Source organism: Ischnura elegans, chromosome 12 (genome assembly GCF_921293095.1).
Source record: "Ischnura elegans chromosome 12, ioIscEleg1.1, whole genome shotgun sequence".
Classification (NCBI taxonomy): Eukaryota; Metazoa; Arthropoda; class Insecta; order Odonata; family Coenagrionidae; genus Ischnura; species Ischnura elegans.
The window spans coordinates 47,586,886-47,592,687 of record NC_060257.1 but is presented as its reverse complement, the minus strand read 5'-3'; the positions used below and the strand labels follow the sequence as shown (position 1 = coordinate 47,592,687).

The 5,802-nt window shown below is 34.4% G+C and overlaps 1 long non-coding RNA gene across 6 annotated transcripts; it reads right to left on the bottom strand.

Moving 5' to 3' along the window:
- Positions 1-500: 500 nt before the first annotated feature.
- On the bottom strand, positions 501-3,628 carry LOC124168856. 6 transcript variants are annotated; one of them, XR_006866997.1, is made up of 5 exons: positions 3,589-3,628; positions 2,089-2,253; positions 1,883-2,007; positions 739-910; positions 501-642 (listed from the first exon to the last, which is right to left on the bottom strand). It is a non-coding gene; the product is annotated as an uncharacterized LOC124168856 (long non-coding RNA). The 6 variants fall into 6 exon arrangements; XR_006866996.1 differs by lacking the exon at positions 3,589-3,628 and adding an exon at positions 3,178-3,575; XR_006866995.1 differs by lacking the exon at positions 3,589-3,628 and adding an exon at positions 3,199-3,575.
- Positions 3,629-5,802: the final 2,174 nt, after the last annotated feature.

Genomic DNA, 5,802 nt, shown 5'->3' with positions numbered 1-5,802 from the left:
AAGAACAGTTTTTCAAATAGTTCATGATTATCCACTGCACCAGGCTGCTAGAAAACATAACATATAAATACCATGAGACAAAGTAAACCGAAGAGTTAACAATGTAATTAATTGAAAAAACCATTCATTTTGAGATGCACAAGTATGTTCATGGGAAATCAACATTCAAAAGGAAAAAGTTATGTTCATCCAAGTTATCATTATAGGTCAGTGTATAGAATACCCAACAACACTTATACCATGATCCCGAAAAAATCAGAACTATGTAATTGTGTTTGTAGTTAATAGAATAATATCTTCAAATAAATGGATTGTACTAAACATCAATTCCATACTTAAAATCATCAACTTCTAAATATACTGATATTCCTCCTGATGTAAGATCCTAATAAAATCCTTGCAAACCTGAAACACAATTAAAAAGACTATCGGAAACAGTACATATTACATAATTTCCAAGGATTGCAGATAGCAGTAGTCTCACACATTATCCAAATATGTAAAATAAAGTTGAAATGCCATTCACCATTACCATATGCCTGCAAAATGACAAGTTCACAGCAATGCATAAGGCCTCATATACTCCAATAGCATATACCAGTTCATGCCATTAGAATGTATTTTCCAGTTCCCAAACTCAACCTAGAAAGAATAAAAATATTTAGCTCAAAAAAGGGTGGGAAAACTAGGGTGGAAATACATATCAATGAAAGGGCTATGAAAGAATCATTTACTCACACATGTGTTCTCCTGAGACATCTCCTCAAACTTTTTTCAAAAGTGTTTCCCGTGACACTCTCACTTGCTTCCTTAAATTCTCCAGATATCAATCCGCAATTCACATCATTTTGAAAGGTCCTATCAGTAACATTTCCCCCTCTTATTGACCATATAACACAGCTACGCCCGCCTGGAAGAAAAAAAAATAGAATAACCTTGGAAATACATATCAATGAAAGGGCTATGAAAGAATCATGTAATCACACATGTGTTGTCATGAGACAGCTTATCCAGCTTATTTCATCATGGTTTCCAAAGATTATCGGACTTCATCATCCCCACTGGTAAAAAATTCTAAGATTTCTTGATGCAGCTACCTGCTCAATTATCATATTAACTAATCTTATCACCCCTAAATATTTCTTCTGTTTCACATCCTTCTTCACCTATTCCACATTTTTTTTTAGGCATCCTCTTCCATTCTTGCCACCCACTTGTCTCTCGACCATTGTCTTCATCAGGCCATTATGTATAAGATGTGGCCTATTAGATTGTTCTGTCTCGTATAAAGGTTTCCATGAGGCTACACCTCTCTCCTACTCTTCTTAGGACTTCCCCATTACTAACTCGATCCATGAAATCCACTTCATATATCTGTAGCACTACATTTCTCCTACATACAGTAGCCTCTATCAATGCACTTTACCTGCCTTAATTGTCTAAGGCTCACTTTGATATAGTACAGTAGTCGAAAAAAAAGTCTTGAAAATGGTACAGTGTAACCGAAACTAGTCGGCAATAAAGTGTGTTTTTGTAGAAAAGCTAAGTGATTTCCTTCCAACCATAAAAAATGGAATTCTACGAAGTAAAGGCCTCAACGATTCAGTGCATTCCCTGACTCATGTAAACAAGGATGGTTGCCAAACCTTCTTTGTTTCCGAAATGATGGCAATGTCAGAAATAAATTTTAGCATGATAATTTTTTCTCCATTTACATTCACTCACTAATCCTCTTCCTTATTGTCATGGATGGCTTCATCCAGGTAAATGCTTAAAGTTATCAGTGACAAGCACAGCCTTGTCTCACTACCTTCCAAATTCTTGAATTATAACAGCTTTGCCCTGATTTTATCTAACTTAAGAGACAGCTTATCAAACTTACTTCACCAACGTTACCAAAGATAATCGGACTTCACCATCCCCACAGGTCAAAAATACTAAGATTTTCCTAAAGCAATGTGATGCTTATGGGTATCTCTTTTGCTCCACCATTGAAGACAGATCAACCTAGAAGAAAGAAAATAATTATAAGGACATCCTTGGATACATTTCGAAAAGGCAAGACAAATGAAAAATGCACCTACTTACTCATGCTTGCCAATCATTCATCTTCATAGACTGTTTCCACAATGTTCCGAATGAGACTCACTTGCTCCCATAGTTAACACAGATGTTATACCATTCTTCAAATCATTTAACAACTCTCATGGCTAACATGTTCACAATTCACCAAACCATAGATGACAAAGGAACCTAGGAAAGTGATAACATGTCCATATGATAATAATAAACTCTCATTGAATGCTTATTAATTGTCTAAAGTTGAGGCCTATGTTAATTAGTTAGAAATTGTAAATATTGCCAATCCCAATAATGAATGTAATATTAGAATAATCCGCATGCAAATATTCCAAGAATCACGGCAAATAATCTGACACAGTGATGTCAGTGTGCACTCAGGTGAGCCTTTAGGTACATTAAAGATTTTACAAATAACTGCAATAGAGGAATATACATCAGAACATTAATTAGAATAGGATGGATTCCAAACTCAATCACTGATTTTAAGTCAGCAAATGCTGCACGGAGCAAATGCATTCCAAATTGAGCAATTAGACTCAGACAATTAACAATGACAAGACAATCATGGATGTAAATAACTGAAGCATAAAGCCTGTTAAATTGTAGGAAGTAGTTGTACAAATCCAGTAGAATACTGCGCTCATGTGTTAATTTTAATGGATATATTATGGGTTGAAATGCACTATAGATACAGGGTGGGGTACAGACATAATGGGTATTAAATGAAACGAAATGATTAATACCCAGCTAAATGCAGGAGATTACCCCGAAAGGAAAGATATGGTGCATCTCAATATGCAGTCAAACTATACTAATAATGTTGCATTGATGGAGAGAGAAATAAATCATCCAGGCTCATCATAATCACATTCTTATATTATAATTCACTACAATCTCCACGGTTAAGTTAATCACAAAACTGTATCTATATTCACAAAAGTCATATGAGTGTGCACTGATCATTAAGAGGGATAGTTATAATATGCATTTTAACATCCTGGATTAAGAATAACTGTTCTTCAAGTAGTTCATCAATAACCATTGCACCAGGCTGCTAGAAAACACAACATATAAAAACCATTATAAAAAGTATACCAAATGCCAGCAATTCCATACTTAAAGTCATCAACTTCTTAAAATAAACTGATATTCTCCCTGATGTAAGATCCAAATAAAATCCTTGTACATCTGAATAATAGAATTACAAAGACTATTTGAAACAATACATGCTACATAACTTTCACAGGTTGTAAAATCTCACATATTAACCAAACATGAGAATAAAGTTAACATGTAATTCAGCATTTGCCAGCTATATGAAAGGCTGTTCATAGCAATATATAAGGTATCATATTCTTAAATAACACAAGCTAGTTCATGCCATTACTAAATACTACCCAGTTCCCAAACTAATCCTACTAAAATATTTTGTAGCCTATAAAAGGGTGGGAAAAATGTGCACAGTAACATTATTGAAACAAGTTCTAATTCTCTTACATGACTTACCATTTTTTTAATAAATAATCCTCATGAGGCAACCAACTTCTTCCTTAAATTCTCCAGCCATCATTCCATAATTCTACTGATTTCACCATCACTCATGAATACCGTGTTAATGCCTCAACTGACCATAGATCATAATTCAACCTAGAAGAATGATAATAATGATATGAACACCATTGGGAATATGTTGCAACGGAACACAAGATGAAAAAATGCACCTACTTACATATGTGTGGTTATGAGACAGCTTCATAAACTTTTCCGACAATGTTCCCCATAAGACTCTCACTTGCTTCCTTAATTTCTCTATCTACATTCTACAATTCAAATGATTTTACCAGCTCTCATAAGTAACATGTTCACACTTCACCTGACCATGGATCATATATCAACCTAGAAGAATTATTAGAATTAAAAGAACAACCATGGAAATATGTAGCAAGGGAAGGACTGGATGAAAAAATACATCTACTTACACCTTTATGGTTGTGGAACAGCATCTATGACTTCTTTCAATAATGTTCCCCCAGGAAACTGTCACATTGTCCTTAAATTATCCAGCAAAATTCTACAATTCCAATGATTTTACCAATTCTCATGAGTAATATGTACACGCTTCAACTGACCATAGACCATAGTTAGTTCAACCTAGAAGGATGACAATAATGATAAAAACAACCTTGGTAATATGTTATAAATTTATAACAATATTTTGCGATTGCAAGGGAGGACAATAGAAAGAAACATCTACTTACACCTGTGTACTTATGAAACAGCTCCCAAGACTTAGGCAGTATTCCTCATAAGACTGTCACTTGCTTCCTTAATTTATCCAGCAGTCATTCCACAGCTCAAATGCTTTCATGAGTACATTTTTATTTTGTTGCTGCTTCACCTGACTAGCTCATCATAGTTCAACCTGAAAAAATGGCAGAAATAATAGGAACAACCTTGGAAATAGTTTGCATAGGAAGGACAGGTAATGCCTGAGAAAAGCAATGCTCATCACAATAATATCAGATTATAAATTGTATGTGGTCATTTTCAATAAGCTTCACCGTATTGATTCACATCCTACAGTGGGTAATCTATTAACACATATAATGATTAGTATCTATTACAATGTTGAATATTTATTACTTCTTGCATGAATTTGGCCATATAATGTTCAACTTTTGCACTAATCCACAATAAAATGGGCTGATGTTGTTGCACCATTTACACAGTAAACGAATGATAGCATAGATTTATGGTCTATTTTTCCCACACTACTGTTACACTCTCAATAACTTAACCTCACATAATACCACATGTCCTTATTCCCATGAATTCAACACACAATGACTGCACTCAAATAACTGTCAAATAATTGAACTGCCATATATTGTTATCCCTATAGCCCACACTTTAATTAAATTCCTGTCAATAGACCCTTCCTTTAAATGAAGATATACTTTGCGACATTCTCAAAAACTACCAGACAACTTTATAAACGGTACATAGGCTTTATATAAATTTATACGCGAAGGAGTCCATGTATGAAGTTATAGGTTACTGCAATTCGGTGTGCATAATATCCAGTATCATGAAAATATCACTTCAGCAGCACTGATACAAAAAAGTTAACTGAAAGCCAAACAAATAACGTAACAAGTGATAATTCAATATTCTACTACATAACTCATAAATTTACTACACACTAGCAGAATTAAAACTCGAGTAAAGCATATATTAACCTTCTCGTACATGGTTGCATTGAACTTCACAATCATAATTTGTAAATACTTTTCCATAATATCATAATACACTTACTTTTGCTTTCAGCATCCGGATTTCCTAATTAATCACCAACATCTCGTCCTGTTGATAGTCGGGAACGTCTGGTTCTTCCACCAACTCTCCTCCAGCACACGGGTTGATATCCGAGTTGTTTGGATGCAAGAATTTCTATGCATAACGTATAACGAATGCACGAGTTTAACAGGACATCTTATTACGACTTCCAAAAGTGCATAAAAAACTGAAATTATTAGAAAAGACTAGATTCGACTGTCGCCAATTTGTAATATTAAAACTATGTAAACTTATTCAAACTTTGTATAACTTATCTTCAGAATACATACCTTTTTCCAGAAATCGCTGTTGGAACGGCAGTTTGTTTATGTAGTTTGCGACCATCCTGTTGACGACACTCTTAACTTCTCCGCAGTGAAACAA